Here is a 17,839-nt window from a genome sequence, read left to right on the forward strand (position 1 = left end):
TAAGTCCAGTCACAGTGGTGGTGTCCTCTGCTGATATATGTCCAGTGCTGCTGTATAAGTCCAGTCCAGTGGTGCTCTGTTGTGCTGCATCAGTCCAGTGGTGGTATCTTCTGCTGCATCAGTCCAGTAACAGTGGTGGTGTCCTCTGCTGCCATTTGTCCAGTGCTGCTGTATAAATCCAGTCCAGTGTTGCTGTGTTGTGCTGCATCAGTCCAGTCACAGTGGCGGTGTCCTCTGCTGCCAAATGTCCAGTGCTGCTGTATAAGTCCAGTCCATTGCAGTGGTGCTGTGTTGTCCTGCATTAGTACAGTGGTAGTGTCTTGTGGTGCATCAGTCCAGTCACAGTGGTGGTGTCCTCTGCTGCCATATGTCCAGTGCTGTTGTATAAGTCCAGTCCATTGCAGTGGTGCTGTGTTATCCTGCATCAGTCCAGTGGAGGTGTCCCTGTGCTGCTGTATATGTGCAGTGGTACTGCCGTATATATACAGTGATACTGCCGTATATGTCCAGTGATACTGCCATATATGTCCAGCGGTACTGCCGTATAAATCCAGTGATACTGCCGTATATGTCCAGTGGTACTGCCATATAATTCCAGCGGTACTGGTGTATAAATCCAGTCCAGTGATACTGCCATATATGTCCAGTGATACTGCCGTATATGTCCAGTGGTACTGCCGTATAATTCCATTGGTACTGCCATATAATTCCAGTGATACTGCCATATAATTCCAGTGGTACTGGCGTATAATTCCAGCGGTATTGGCGTATAAATCCAGTCCAGTGAGACTGCCGTATATGTCCAATGGTACTGCCGTATATGTCCAATGGTACTGCCGTATAATTCCAGTGGTACTGCCGTATAATTCCATAGATACTGCCGTATAATTCCAGTGGTACTGCCGTATAATTCCAGTGATACTGCCGTATATGTCCAGTGGTACTGGCGGATAAATCTAGTCCAGTGATACTGCCGTATATGTCCAGTGATACTGCTGTATATGCCCAGCGGTACTGCCGTATAAACCCAGTGATACTGACGCTTATGTTAAGCGATACTGCCGTATATGTCCAGTGATACTGCTGTATATGTCCACTGGTACTGCCGTATATATCCAGTGGTACTGGTGTATAAATTCAGTATAGTGATACTGCCGTATATGTCCAGTGGTACTGCCGTATAAATCCAGTGGTACTGCCATATAAATCCAGTACAGTGATACTGCCATATATGTCCAGTGGTACTGCCGTATCATTCCAGTGATACTGCAATATAATTCCAGCGATACTGCCATATAATTCCAGTGGTATTGGCGTAAAAGTCCAGTGATACTGCCGTATAAATCCAGTCCAGTGGTACTGGTGTATAAGTCAAGTGGTACTGCCATATAATTCCATTGATACTGCCGTATAATTACAGTGATACTGCCGTATAATTACAGTGGTACTGGTGTATAAATCCAGTTATACTGCCATATAAATCCAGTCGAGTGGTACTGCCATATAAATCCAGTCGAGTGGTACTGCCATATAAATCCAGTGGTACTGCCTTATAATTCCAGTGATACTGCCGTAAAATTACAGTGGTACTGGCATATAAATCCAGTGTTCCTGCATATAAATCCAGTCCAGTGGTACTGCCATATAAGTCCAGTGGTACTGCTATATAATTCCAGTGATACTGCCGTATAATTCCTTTGATACCTCCATATAATTCCAGTGGTACTGCCATATAAATCCAGTCCAGTGGTGCTGCCATATAAGTTCAGTTGTGCTGTCCTGTGCTGTATATTATTTACTCCAAATAAAGTGGTTAATAATATTTAATCCAAATAATTTTCACAGGGGTTGCCCTGTGTAGTGTAGAGGTTCGCTCTCCTGTACCGCAGATTGGGGGTCATTCCGAGTTGATCGCAGCCAGCAACTTTTTGGTGCTGCTGCTATCAACTAATCACCGCCTATGGGAGAGTGTATTTTAGTATAGCACGGCTGCGATCGTTTGTGCAGCCCTGCAATGCCTAAAAATTTTTCTGCAAAACAAGACCAGCCCTTACCCAGTGCGACGGATCCAGCGATGAAGGTACTGGTCCTGACGTCAGACATCCAGCCTCCGTTCACCTGGACATGCCTGCGTTCTTCTTACCACTCCCCAAAAATGGCCTCCAACGGTAAGTATCCGCCCCGGACCGCCTCTCCGCTGTCAATCTTCTCTACGTCAAGCGCTGTGTCTTTTCCTCACGCTAGGCGCTACGTTGCATGGTGACGTCTATAGCCGGGCAATGGCGCGTGTGCACAATGTGCACGCTGCGCATGCGCAATTCTGACCCGTATGCACCACAGCGAACATCCGCTGCGTGCAAACGGGTCAGAATGACCCCCATTGTTATATAACTCCAGAAAAATAATGGAGAACAAAAATTTGGAGGATAAAATAGAGAAAGATCAAGAACCACTTCCTCCTAGCGCTGAAGCTGCTGCCACTAGTCATGACAAAGACACCAATGTGATAGTAGAGGGCATGTAAAATCCAAAAAGCCAAAGTTCAGTAAAAAGACCCAAAAAAGAAATTTAAATGGTCTGAGGAGAAATTTAAACTTGCCAATCACGACAAGATGTGGCAAGGAACGGCTAAGGCCCTGGCCTATTTTCATGACTAGTGGTTCAGCTTCACATGACGATGGAAGCCTCATCCTCCCGCTAGAAATAGGATAAGAGTAAAGCTGGCAAAAGCACAGCAAAGAACAGTACGTTATAAGATGGTATCACAAATCCCCAAGTAGAGTCCAAGTGTGTCGGCGGTTGTGATGCCTGACCTTCCCAACACTGGATGGGAAGAGGTGGCTCCTTCCATCATTTGCACGCCCTCTGCAAGTGCAAGCCCTCTGCAAATGCTGGAAGTAGCACCCACAGTCCAGTTTCTGATATCTAAATTGAAGATGTCACTGCTGAAGTACATCAGGATGAAGATATGGGTGTTGCTGGTCCTGAGGAGGAAGTTGATGATGAGGATTCTGATGATGTGGTTTGTTTAAATCAGGCACTGGGGAGACACCTGTTGTCCGTGGGATGAATAAGCCCATTGTAATGCCTGGGCAAAATACCAAAAAATCCACCTCTTCGGTGTGGAATTATTTCTCCACAAATCCGGACAAAGGTGTCAAGCCGTGTGTTGCCTCTGTCAATCTGTAATAAGTAGGGGTAAGGGTGTTAACCACCTAGGAACATCCTCCCTTATACGTCACCTGCTGTGCATTCATCAGAAGTCAGTGTCAAGTTGTGAAACTTTGGGTAAGAGCATAAGTAGTCCACTGACACCTAAATCCCTTCTTCCTCTTGTACCCAAGCTCCGGCAAGCCACATCACCAACTCCCTCAACGTCAACTTCCTCCTCAGTCAGGAACATCAGTAGTCCTGCAGGCCATGTCAATGGCAAGACTGAGGAGTCCTCTCCTAATCGGAATTCCTCTGGAGGATCCTTCAGTGGTAGCTGCTGGGAGTCGATCGTCATCCCAGAGGGGATGTCGGAAGACCATTTGTACTACTTCCAGTAAGCAATTGACTGTCCAACAGTCATTTGTGAGGAAGATAAAATATGACAGCAGTCATCCTGTTGCAAAGTGAATAACTGAGGCCTTGACAGCTATGTTGGTGTTAGGCGTGCGTCCGGTATCCGCAATTAGTTCAGCGGGACTTAGGGAATCGATAGAGGTAGTGCCCCCCCCCCTCCCCGATACCAAATCCCATCTAGGTTCCACTTCACTAGGCAAGCGATACAGAGAATGTACAGAGATGTCAGAAAAAGTGTCTTCAATGTCTTAAAAAATGCAGTTTTACCCACTGTCCACTTAACTACGGACATGTGGACAAGTGGAACAGGGCAGACTAAGGACTATATGACTGTGACAGCCCACTGGTTAGATGTATTGCCTCCCGCAGCAACAACATCAGCTGCACCAGTAGCAGCATCTTGCAAACGCCAACTCATTCCTAGGCAGGCCACGGTATGTATCACCGCTTTCAATAAGAGGCACAGCTGTGTGCCTCTTATTGAAAGCGGTCATACATACCATAGCCTGCCTAGGAATGAGTTGGCGTTTGCAAGATGACAACCTCTTTCGGAAACTGAGGAACATCATCGCAGAATGGCTTACCCCAATTGGACTCTCCTGGGAATTTGTGATATCGGACAACGCCACCAATATTGTACGTGCATTACATCTGGGCAAATTCCAGCATGTCCCATGTTTTGCACATACAATTAATTTGGTGGTGCAGAATTTTTTGAAAAATGAGAGGGGTGTGCAGGAGATGCTGTCGGTGGCCCCGAAAAATTGCGGGCCACTTTCGGCATTCTGCCACTGCATGCCGAAGACTGGAGCACCAGCAAACACTGAAGCAAGAGGTGGTAACGAGGTGGAATTCAACACTCTATATGCTTCAGAGGATGCAGGAGCAGCAAAAGGCCATTGAAGCCTATACATCCACCTACGATATAGGCAAAGGAGGGGGAATGCACCTGACTCAAGCGCAGTGGAGAATGATTTCCGTCTTGTGCAAGGTTCTCCAACCCTTCGAACTTGCCAAATGTGAAGTCAGTTCAGACACTGCCAGCTTGAGTCAGGTCATTCCCCTCATCAGGCTTTTGCAGAATCAGCTGGATAAATTGAAGGAGGAGCTAAGATGGAGCGATTCCGCAAAGTATGTGGGACTTGTGGATGGAGCCCTTCATTCGCTTTGCCAGGATTCAAGGGCGGTCAATCTGTTGAATTCAGAGCACTACATTTTGGCCACCGTGCTCGATCCTAGGTTTAAAGCATACTTTGTATCTCTCTTTTCTAGCCCACCCGCTGGCGGGGATGCAGGGCAGTCAAGAGCGAGTGCTGACATCTGGTCCAGACTGAAGGACCTGCCAACGATTACTGACATGTCTACTGTAACTGCATATGATTCTGTCACCATTGAAAGAATGGTGGAGGATTATATGAGTGACAGCATCCAAGTAGGCATGTCAGACAGTCCATATGTATATTGGCAGGAAAAAGAGGCAATTTGGATGCCCTTACACAAACTGGCTTTATTTTACCTAAGTTGCCCCCCCTCCAGTGTTTACTCTGAAAGTGTTTAGTGCAGCCGGTAACCTTGTCAGCGATCGGCGTAGGAGGTTACTTCCACAAAATGTGGAGAAGATGATGTTCATCAAAATGAAGTCGACATCTTGCCTCTGTAGAGCCAGTTTGTGCAAGGAGAGATTGATTGCTTCTTTTTTGGGGGGGCCCAAACAAACCAGTCATTTCAGCCACAGTCATGTGGCAGAACTCGCTGAAATGATTGGTTTGTTAAAGTGTGCATGTCCTGATTACACAACATAAGGATGGGTGGGAGAGCCCTAGGACAATTCCATCTTGCACCTCTTTTTCTTCTTTGCATCATGTGCTGTTTGGGGACTAGTTTTTTAATGTGCCATCCTGTCTGACACTGCCGTACAACTCCAGGGGTACTGCCGTATAAGTCTAGGGGTACTGCCGTATAAGTCCAGTCCAGTGGTGCTGTCTTGTGCTGCATTAGTCCAGTGGTGGTGTCCTGTACTGCCATAAGTCCAGTGGTGGTATCCTGTGCTGTATATTATTTACTCCAAATAAAAGGATTATATACATTATTTATATTATTATCCAAATAATTTTTACAGGGTTTGCCCTGTGTGGTGTAGGGGTAATTTCACCTGTGCTGCATATTATTATAATAGCTCTAAATAAAAGTGTTACTATTATCCAAATTAATTTTACAGGCTTTGCTGTGTGTGTGTGTGTGTGTGTGTGTGTGTGTGTGTGTGTGTGTGTGTGTGTGTGTGTGGTTTAGGGGTATGCTCTTCTGTGCCACCAATATTGTGCGTGTATTACATCTGGGCAAATTCCAGCATGACCCATGTTGTTTGTGCCGCACACTTGTGTCACTTCGCTTAGTCCTGAACAACTGTGACTGTGAGACGCTGAGAAGCTGGGGAAACAGGAACCGGAAGTGACAAGCGGTTGGGCGGGAGCGTGCGCACAAGCAGGTGGGAATGGAATGGAGCGGCCGCACCAGCCGTACCGTGCAGAGAGCAGCGCGCGGGGGGGAGGAGCGGTGCGGTGAGTAGGGAAGGGCCTCGCATTGAGCCGGGGAGCCGCAGGCCGCGAGCAGAGACCAGGGGGAGATTTGAGCAGGGAGCTGTGCCAGGAGCCTGAGAGCAGATCGGAAAAAAGGGAGCAGATAAGTTTTAACTTTCCCAACTTTTCTGTATAATTAATTGTCTCCCTTTGTCCTTTACTGTATTTTACTGTATTTTACTGTAAAAACTTGTATTAATTTATCCTGTATTTATCAGATGTTTATTTATTGACCCCTGGTACTTATATATTGTCCTTTACATATAGATTGCCCCTCTCTTTTTATTTTTATTTTTTCACCTGTCCCTTACTGTATTTTATTTTATTTTATTTATTTAATTTGTACTTAATTTATCCTATATTTTTCCTTTTGTTTATTTATTGTCCTTTTGTCCCTTATTTATTGTACTTATATATAGAATGTCCCTTTTGTTTTTTGTTTATTTTTACATTTTCAGAAGATAACAGGGAGTTAGCACATATTAAAAATCGGTGCAGCCGAGATTGAGGATCTCACTCAGTGCGTGTCGTGCATGATGTATGTGTACCTGGCACAACAGTCCGAGTGCGGGTACATCTGTGCGAAATGTGAGCGAGCGGCTGCCCTGGAAGCCCAGGTAACTGATCTAGAGCAGACCATTAAGTGACTGAGGGACATTCACAATCTTGAGCAAAGTTTAGATAGAACGGTGTAGGAGTTGCAGGGGGGAGCACTGGTAGATGAGGATGATCAGGTAGCCAGCTGGGTCATGGTTAGAAGGAAGAAGAAGAGGGGGAGGGGGAGACAGGACATCTCCGATCTGCCAAACCCCAACAAATTTGTCCGATTGGATGAAGATTCTGGGGATGACATTGAGGAAATGATGGAACCGGAGGAGACTGCTCCTTCTAGCAACCAGTGGAGCAGTTCCCCCGGTATAGATGGGGAAAAAGATTGTGAGGTACCTAGTCAGATTGTAGTGGTAGGGGATTCTATCATCAGGAGGACAGACAGGGCAATCTGCTACTGGGACCGTGATCACCGTACAGTCTGTTGTCTCCCGATTGCTCGGGTAAGGCATATCGCGGACCAGTTAGATAGACTGTGAGGAGTGGCTGGTAAAGACCCAGCGGTCTTGGTGCATGTTGGCATCAATGACAAAGTTAGTGGTAGGTGGGATGTCCTTAAGAAAGACTGTAATGAATTAGGCAAGAAAATTAAGGCAAGGACATCTAAGGTAATATTCTCTGAAATATTACCAGTGCCACGCGCTAGCCCAGGAAGGCAGAGGGAGATCAGAGAGGTAAATGTGTGGCTTAGAGACTGGTGTAGGAAGGAGGGGTTTGTGTTCTTGGAACACTGGGCCGACTTCTCAGTCAGGCGCCCTCATTCAGGCAATGATGGATTGCACCTTAAGGAGGAGGGGGAGTAGGATGGTTAGAAGGTTGGAGGAGTGTTTAAACTAGGAGCCTGGGGGAGGGTTTAGCTAGAATCTATGAGACAAACAGAGAGAACTGTAAAGATTGGGGTAGTGAACAATTTGGGGGAGGAGAAAGGGGGGAGCGAAAGATCAGCAGGCAAGGGTATCTGCATGGGTACTGACACTGGAATTACTGACACAGGTATTGCCCAAGATATTCCAAATTTATTACCTACTGATGAGTATTGCACAACAATATGGTATATAGAAAAGGATGTCCATAGCATTAAGGGAAGATACTAACATCAGGGGGCGGGATATAGAAAGACTTATTACGTCAAAGAGTGACAGTAGTGAGGAAGGCGGTATTACGTATGATGGGGGTGGAAATGTAGGGAGGAGATTAACAATTGGTAAGAGTAATTCTAGAAAGACACTTGTAAATATAGATAAGATACCATTAAAGCAAACGGTCAAGGGAAATACTAAGCTAAAATGTATGCTTGCGAATGCAAGAAGCCTATCAGGTAAAATGGGAGAATTGGACTGTCTTGTAGCAAAGTTTCAATACAATATTATAGGTATTACGGAAACATGGTGGGACGAGTCTTATGACTGGATTGCGTTTTTGAAGGGTTATTCTCTTTTTTGGAGGGATAGGGCTACCAAAAGGGAAGGAGGGGTACATCTCTTTGTTAAACCATCTCTTAAACCATGCTTAATAGATGCTATTTACAAGGGGATTGGAGATAACTTGCAGTCGCTATGGATTGAGATCACAAGTGAGGGCACTGAAGCAGAAAGAAACTAATCATTGGCACATGCTACAAGCAACCGGATATTAGCACACATGAGGAGGAACAACTCTTACAGCAAATTGAAAAAGCAGCAGGAATGGGGGACATCCCAGTGTTAGGAGACTTTAACTCTCCTGATACAAATTGGAGGAATGATTCATGTTTAAAAACTAGGAGCAGCATGTTTTTAAACACATTGAAGGATTAATTCTTGACTCAATTAGTTGAGGACCCATCTAGAGGTAAAACTATCCTGGACCTAGTTATTACCAATAATGTGGACATTATATCGAACACTAAAGTTGGGGAAACCTTGGGAAACAGTGATCACTATATGATCTCATTCGACATCAGTTTAAGGAAACATAGGTATAAGGGAGCAACCAAAACATTAAACTTTAGAAAAGCTAACTTCAATATGCTGAGACGGGCACTAAACGGCATTGACTGGGAAGAGTTGTTTCATGGCAAGGACACTTTGGAAATGTGGAATGCTTTAAAAGGGTTGCTTGAAAGCAATATTCTCAAATTCATTCCAATGAGCAGTAAAAGCAGGAATACTAAACACAAACCAATGTGGCTTAATAAGGAGGTCAAAGAAGCAATGGCTAATAAGAGGCGTGCTTTCAAAACATTTAAATATAATGGAGGGGAGGAGTCATTCCGGTATTACAAGGAATGCAATAAAAGATGCAAAAAAGTAATGAGAAGCTAAAATTGCAAACGAAAAGCAAATCGCTATAGAGAGTAAAACCAATCCTAAAAAGTTTTATTAATATATAAACAGTAAAAGGTTGAAGAAGGAGAATGTGGGCCCATTAAAAGATGAATTGGGAGCTTTGACAAACGATTACAAATTAAAAGCGGAAATATTGAACAAATTTTTTTCCTCAGTATTCACCAGGGAGGATGTGCAGGTGACAGTTGTGCTTAACGACAGTGAAGGTAATGACTCTTGGCTAGATACTTGTTTAAGTGAGGAAGTAGTCCTGGAGAGACTAAGCTAAATAAAGATTAATAAATCACCAAGCCCAGACGGTTTTCATCCGAGGGTTATTATGGAGCTCAGGACACAGCTAGCAAAACCCCTATACTTGATTTTCATTAGTTCAATTAGATCAGGCATGGTACCAAAGGATTGGCGCATAGCTGAGGTAGTGCCTTTATTTAAAAAGGGAACTAAAAATAATCCTGGAAACTATAGACCAGTTAGTTTAACCTCTATAGTGCGTAAAATATTAGAAGGCATTTTGAGGGATAGCATGTAGGATCATCTACAGGCAACTAAGTTTATTATCAAAAGTCAGCATGGGTTTGTAAGGAATAGATCATGTCAAACCAACTTAAGTAGCTTCTACGAGGAAGTGAACGAGAATCTTGATCAGGGAAAAGCAGTGGACATGGTTTACTTAGACTTTGCAAAAGCCTTCGATACAGTGCCTCATAGGAGACTGATCAACAAATTAAGGGAACTTGGCCTAGGAAATACTATTTGTACATGGATAGGTAATTGGCTGGATAACAGGGTACAAAGAGTAGTGGTCAATGGGATGTTCTCCAGCTGGGCACCAGTAGTCAGCGGAATACCACAAGGGTCCGTACTTGGCCCACTGCTGATCACTATATTTATCAATAATCTAGGAATAGGCCTGGAAAGCACAGTGTCAATCTTTGCAGACGGTACTAAAATGTGTAAGGTAATTAATTCAGAAACCAATGAGGAGTCTCTACAGAATGACTTAGTTAAACTTGAAATCTGGGCGTCTAAATGGAAAATGAGGTTCAATATAGAAAATGCAAAGTTACGCATTTTGGGACAAAAAACACACTTGCATCCTACACTCTAGATGTAGAAAATATAGTGGTAACTATGGCCGAAAAAGATTTTGGGGTGCTCATAGATAATAGGCTTAATAACAGTACACACAGTGGCGGATCTTGCCACGGGCAAGCAGGACTTTTGCCCGGGGCCATCCGGAGGGCGCCGCACCATGGCAAGATCCTCCACTGTCAGTGTGCGCCCCAGCAGTGTCCCCCCGCTGTGCCCCCCCTCCCGCTGTGAGAAGGGAACCAGACACTATGCATCTGGTTTCCCTTCGTGGCGCTGGTCCTCCCCCGCTCTGAAGGGAATCAGACGCTAAGTGTCTAGTTTCCCTTCATGGAGAGGACCTTTGGTGTGCGGTGCGCGATGACGTCATCGCGCACCGCACAGCATTGTGGCATAGACGCTAGGGGTCATAATTGACCTCTAGCGCTTATGCTGTGCTATGGGAGAGACGTCATGACTGACGTCTCTCCCATAGATCCGAGGAGAAGAGCGGCGCCGGTCTGCAGGGTCTGGAAACAGGAGCGGGGTACAGTAAGTATACTTTTTTTTTTTTCAGCGGCGCTACAAATGGGGGGCGTGGCTGACCACGCCCCCATGTTAAGCCATGCCCCTAACTTTTGCCCGGGGCGCCGCAAGGGCAAGAACCGGCCCTGAGTACACAATGCCAAACTGCAGTAAAGAAGGCAAGTAAAGTGCTTGCGTGCATTAAAGGGGACATTGAGACAAAGGACGAGGATGTAATCCTACCACTGTATAAATCATTGGTACGTCCACAGCTGGAATATTGTGTTCAGTTCTGGGCACCATATTATAAATAATATATCAGGGAACTAGAAAGAGTCAAAGGTGAGCCACTAAATTGATTAAAGGGTTAGAGTCGCTGGAATACGAGGAGAGTCCTACTAGGCTAAATATGTACACACTAGAAAAGAGGAGACTAAGAGGAGACATTATTAATATCTTCAAATATGTAAAGGGTCATTTCAAGGAGCTAGCAGCGGATTTGTTAATTAAAAGAACTCTGTATAGTACGCGTGGGCGCTCGCTGAGGCTGGAAGAGAGAAAATTCCATACACAACGTAGGAAAGGGTTCTTCGCGGTAAGAGCAATAAAGATTTGGAACTCACTGCCAGAGAAGGTAATAATGGCAGACTCTGTAAATGCATTTAAAAACGGATTTGACACATTTCTAACTGGAAAACGTATCCAGGGCTTTAGCAGTTAGTATATTGACATTAAAATTATCTGGGAGTGGTAGGAATCATTGCTGTCAATCGGTACTAAACCATTAATTCAGCAGGCACATTATAATATGAACAGATTAACGCAGAATACAGGTTGAACCCGATGGCCATTTTGCCTCTTTTCAACCTCACTGACTATGTAACTATGTAACTATGTAACCTCATTGCACCTCTTTTTCTTCTTTGCATGATGTGCTGTTTGGGGCCTAGTTTTTTTAAATGCCATCCTGTCTGCAACTGCAGTGCCACTCCTAGATAGGCCAGGTGTTTGTGCCCACACTTGTTTCGCTTAGCTTAGTCATACAGGATTGAGTCATACAGCTGCCTCATTGCACCTCTTTTTCTTCTTTGCATGATGTGCTGTTTGGGGCCTAGTTTTTTTAAATGCCATCCTGTCTGCAACTGCAGTGCCACTCCTAGATAGGCCAGGTGTTTGTGCCGCACACTTGTGTCGCTTAGCTTAGTCATACAGCTGCCTCATTGCACCTCTTTTTCTTCTTTGCATGATGTGCTGTTTGGGGCCTAGTTTTTTTTTAAGTGCAATCCTGTCTACCATTGTAGTGCCACTCTTAGATGTGCCAGGTGTTTGTGCCGCACACTTGTGTCGCTTAGCTTAGACATCCAGCTACCTAATTGCACCTCTTTTTCTTCTTTGCATTATCTGCTGTTTGGGACCTATTTTTTTTAAATATGCCATCCTGTCTGCCACTGCAGTGCCACTCCTAGATGGGTCAGGTGTTTGTGCTGCACACTTGTGTCACTTAGTTTAGTCATCCAGCCACCTCGGTGCAACCCTTTGGCCTAAAAACAATATTGTGAGGTGTGATTTGTTCAGAATATACTGGAAATGAGTGGAAATTAATATTATTGAGGTTAATAATACTGTAGGATCAAAATTACCCCCAAATTCTATGATTTTAGCTGTTTTTAAGTTTTTTTCAAAAATCATCCAGATCCAAACCAAAACACGAAAGGGTGGTTTAGGCAAAACCAATCCAGATCCAAAACACAAGCATGGAACCAGAACCAAAACCAAAACACGAAAAGTGCCCGCCGCACATCTCTAGTTTCGACATAGATCAGTATCATTAATAGTAAATAGGATGCCTGTCACACAGAGTTTGGCTTAGTTGAATTGCGACAGTTAATGAGTATTTGCAATAGGCTGAACAGTTTAACAGAGTCTAGAACACCATGGAAAAGTGTGTGCATAAAAGCTATATTCAGCGGCGGATTCAGGTAGGGGGCACACGGCCCCGTGCCCCCCCCCCCCCCCTGTCATTTCTGGCATATTTTTTTTTTAATCAGAGTGCAGCAGTAGGCGGTAACTGAGCTCCGGGTCCTCTCTTCAGTCTCCCGAGTCCCGTGAGCTGAGATATCATGTGTAATCAAACACTGCTGACTACACTTTTATAGTGGGAAGCAGTTTGCAGACTGTCCCTTAAACACAGCATGACTCCTGAGACCCTGCAGAGAGGGGAGTCAGCAGCAGCATACAGCATGGTAACTATTATAAGAGTAATGGGCAGTGTGGAGGATTTAAGGGGGGCTGTCATTGTGTGTGTGTGTGTGTGTGTGTGTGTGTGTGTGTGTGTGTGTGTGTCCCTTATACCTCTGCAAACCCCAGGTGTCCATAGGGGCATAGTATGGGCAGTGTACTTCTTACACTTAATCTGCAGGTAAAATTCCCCTGCTGCCCATCACTGTGATGCGGCCAATAAGTTCGCTGCACTTTTCTATATGAAACATCACTGCAGTTTGACTTTCGGACGCATCAGACTGGAGAGCAGAGCATATCCCTCCCCCAGTATAAAAGGGTGTGCAGTTGCCAGGGGGAACAGACACCAGTGAACAGAGTGGACATGCTAATGGATTTGCTTTCCAGCTGTGTGCATACAGTATGTATTACTGTTTGTGTTATGTGAGCAGTTGGCACTATTGTTTGAAATAGTACTGTCCGGTATAATATAAAAGGGTCAGTGGGCCTAATTCAAATCTGATCTCTGGGCTGCATTTTTTGCTGTCCTGTGATCAGATAGCCACCGCCTACAGGGGAAGAGCATTTTTGCTGTGCAAGTGTGCGATCGCATGTCTGCGATCGCATGTGTAGCAGAGCTGCACACACTGATTTTGTGCAGTCTTTGCGCAGCCCAGGACTTACTCTTCCCAAGCAACTGATTCTTGCTGATCGAGGTCGGAGCTGAGTGTCAGGAATCGGCGCTCTGCTACGTCTCACTTACCAGCGCGCTGGTGTGCGGGCCTCCGGAGGTTTTGGCCCCAGTTGTGGCTGCATGGGTGTAGTAACCGCGAGCGTTCTATTTCACGTTGCTGAGTACTCCTGAGTCTGGTCCTGTGTGGGTTTTGCGGGGTGCCGATGTCCAGCCTGTGTGGACGTTACCATGACACCTGCACGCAGCTGATTCTGATGTTCAATCCAGCTCTGTATCTCCGCCTGCAGTTTGTGTCCAATCACTGCTGGGCAGGAGGTATAACTTCCAGCTTGTGGCTCTCTCACATTGCCTCGGACAACAAGTGACACACCGTGAGCCTAAGTTCTTCTGGTTCCTGTTTCCAGCGATCCCCGTGGTTACTTCCATTTGTTCCAGTCTTCATTCTCACAGCTCTCCTGTTAACTCCGGACTTCAATTCCATCCAGCCACAATCACCAGCAGCAGATACTCTCCTCAGGTGTTCGTATTACCATCTCACTTGTACACTGGCTATCTGTATTCCATCTGTGCATTTCAGCAGCATTACTATTGATGGCCTAGAGACTGTTTCCTGCTTGAGCCTAGTAAAACTATCTGGACTTGGGTGCTTTATAGAGACTGAGTGTTTCCTATACATACCGGAGTTCTGCCTTTCAAGTTACTTTATCTTACGTTATACCGAGACTGTGTGCTATCAAGTACTATTGGACTTTAGTTATATCATCAGCCTTCAGTTTTGTTGTTTTACATTTCATTTGCAAGAGACCTCAGCTATTTAAATCCAGTTATCAACCATTGTCATTCCATTACCGGTTTTCTGTTTATACTGTGTTATCCGATCTGCTCAGTAACAATAAAACATCAGCGCCTATGCGCAGGACATTTATATTGCCTCCACGTTTTATCCACCAGACCAACACTGACCCACTAGCGCCCCCGCCGGGGACAGACAAACCTAGAGACCTGACACTGAGGTCAGACACCCTCGCTGAAAACGCCTGATCCCGCCTGTGTTTTTCCAGCCACTCCCGGGAAACGGTAATTTGCCACCCACAAACGGCCTCTTCCTGTCAATCACTTTGCGAACGCCCGTGCATTTTGATTTTTCACACCATCCATCATTAATTGCCGATGCCTGTTGCTGTTGTATGATGCGCCCACGCATTTCGGTGCATACACATGTGCAGTTCGGATCTGATCGCCCGCTGTGCGAAAACACACAGCAGCGATCAGATCTGAATGAACCCCAGTGTTCTTCGTCATAATGTATTAACCGTGGGCACTACTATTTGGCATAACGTGAACTGTGGGTCTACCGTTTGGGGGGACCCATGCCAGCCATGGAGGCATATGAACACTTTCCTGAACGCCACTGTATTGCGGAAGGTGCACAAAATCTTCTTGGTGGATTTTTTTCCAAGTGGGAATGTCCACACTAGTATGCTTAGTCAAGCCACCTATATAGCGTCAGAACGGCATATCCTGGAAGGCCACACTCCTTGTAGCCAGACCACACCCATTTTCTGGGAGTGCTTGCGCCTTCGGTGCACACAATTACTGTATGCCTGTCACCACTAACTACTTCCCCTTTCCGTATCATTTTTTTTGCAAGATCATTTATTATATTCGTCCCAGCTGCCAATTGTTTCTTGAACAGGTTACTATTTAACAAGTACTGCATTCCCTCTAGAGATGCTCAGCTATAACTACTTTCTAAGAACATTTTGGGCCAGAGAGTTTAGGGTATATTTACTAAGGTGTGGGTTTATAGAAGTGGATATGTTGCACATAGCAACCAATCAGATTCCAGCCATTATCTTCTAGAAGGTGCTAATTAAATAATAATCAGAATCTGATTGGTTGCTATGGGCAAATTCTCCACTTCTATAAATGTTGATGAGAGTAATACTCCTTTCACACATAGGGGATCATTCCGAGTTGATCGCTCGCTAGCTAGTTTTAGCAGCCGTGCAAACGCTATGCCGCCGCCCACTGTGGAGTGTATTTTAGCTTAGCAGAATGTTCAGCCGAGCTCTGCAAAAACAGTTTGTGCAGTTTCTGAGTAGCTCTGAACCTACTCAGAGCTTGCGATCACTTCAGCCTATTTGTGTCTGGATTTGACGTCATACACCCGCCCAGCGAACGCCCAGCCACGCCTGCATTTTTCAGACACGCCTGCGTTTTTGCAAGCACTCCCTGAAAACGGTCAGTTGACACCCAGTAACACCCCCTTCCTGTCAATCTTCTAGCGGCCGCCAGTGCGAAGAAAAACTTTGCTAGAACCTGAGCACAACCACAAAGGGCTTTGTACCCGTACGTCGCGCGTGCGCTTTGCGGGGCATACGCATGCGCATAAATGCCATTGTTTCACCTGATTGCTGCATTGCATAAATCGTCAGCGAGCGATCAACTCGGAATGACCCCCATAAGACCTAGGAAGTACATGACTATAGGTGGGTACACACTAATAGATATATCTGCAGATCAATTGATCTGCAGATATATCTATGGACGGATCGGGCAGTGTGTTGTGCATACACACTGCCCGATCCGTCGGGGACTGACGTCATGAACTGGGCGGGCGTGTACACACGCCCGCCCAGTTCAGCTGTCAATCACCGCCGGCAGCCGCAGCATGTGTACAGGCGGTCGGGCGACCGCCCCGTACACACACAGCGACGTGCCAATATATCGGTAGATATATTGGCCGTCGGCTGTGCTGCGCGGCCAACGCGATACGTCTGTGAACGACGGAGTTCACAGACGTATCGGCCGTACACACTGGCCAACGGTCCCGCGATATATCGGCCGTTCAAGAGAACGGCCGATATATCGACCAGTGTGTACGAGCCTTCAGACTCGGGGTCTATCAATTCACACTACACCAAAAACCTGGAAAATTCCAGAGTCAGACTCAGATGTGTTCACAGTGAAACTGGGTCCATCCTAGGATTTGGTGTGTCATTTATAGGGGACACTTGTTTTGGTTATAGCTCCTGCTATTCTATAGCTAGAACCTGATTGGTTGCTATGGGCAACATCTCCACTTCTAAAAACCAGGCCTTTAGTAAATATACCCCAAATGTGTCTCCTGTGTCTGGCCACTGGTGCTGCGGCTGCCCCACTGATTCTGCTGCTGGCCCACTGTGTCTTCTGCACCTGCCTACTGGTGCTGCAGCTGCCTCACTGCTTTCGACTGTAACTCCTGCTTCACCAGCCCAATGGTACTGCTGAGTCTGGCCACTGTGTCTCCTTCAATTGTGCACTAGTGCTGCAGGTACAGCTGCCACTCTGCTCCATGTGCTCCCCTGTCAGATGTCAGATGCGCTCACAGAACAGGCAACCCGGGTCGATCCCGGGAAAAACTCTGGTCCTGAGCTATAGTCACACATAACCAAAACCCATATCGATGCACATGCACCAGTAAAAAACAGCATCCGCTGGCACACACATGTGGCCGGGCGCACAGGTATTGTGGTGCCCAGCTACCTGGTTTAATACTTCTGGCCTTGGCAGCTGGCCGTGCAGTGATTACACATCTACCGGGTGCCGACCCGTGTCTGCACTCTGTGCACGCTTGTCTCCTGTGCACAGAGTGTGTGCAATGTAGCCGGCTCTGTGCAGAGCAATGTGGCAGCCAGAAGAGGGTGGCTGGTCAGGGGGACAGGCTATGCTTATGGTAAGTGACGCGCTCCCCGCTGCTCATCTTCATAAGATGGGGATTTACAAAGAAGTGCAGCCAGAGTATCCGCTGATGGACAATGCGGCTTCCTGACCCCTGTGAGGGGAGCACAGAGACATCAGTACTAGGGAATAAGTGTGGGCATGTGTGTGAGAGGGAGTGCGCTGTTTGCATTTCTCTATGTGGGTATATAGCCTACTGTGCTCTTAGTGCTGGCCTGGAGCAGATGTAAGTATAACACTCTCTCCCTCTCTCTCTCTCTCTCTCTCTCTCTCTCTCTCTCTCTCTTTTTCTCTCTCTCCCTTTGTAAAAGGGGACTCTGCCTGCATAATGTGTAAAAAGGGGACTCCGCTGCTGTAATGTGTAAAAAGGGGACTCTGCTGCTGCAATGTGTAAAAGGGGACTCTACCTGGAGTAATGTGTGATAGGGGCTCTACCTGGAGTAATGTATAAAATGGGGCTCTATGTGGAGTAATGTGTGACCCGGGCTCTATCTGGCATAATGGGTGAAAGGGGCTACACCTGGCATAATGTG

General features: G+C 46.1%; 1 protein-coding gene across 1 annotated transcript in view; it reads right to left on the bottom strand.

Moving 5' to 3' along the window:
* The window catches only part of LOC134965131 (claudin-16-like), a 227,701-nt gene that overhangs the window by 208,843 nt on the left and 1,019 nt on the right, over nucleotides 1-17,839 (bottom strand). The window lies entirely within an intron of this gene.

The sequence above is a fragment of the Pseudophryne corroboree genome, chromosome 10, assembly GCF_028390025.1.
Source record: "Pseudophryne corroboree isolate aPseCor3 chromosome 10, aPseCor3.hap2, whole genome shotgun sequence".
Lineage (NCBI taxonomy): Eukaryota > Metazoa > Chordata > Amphibia > Anura > Myobatrachidae > Pseudophryne > Pseudophryne corroboree.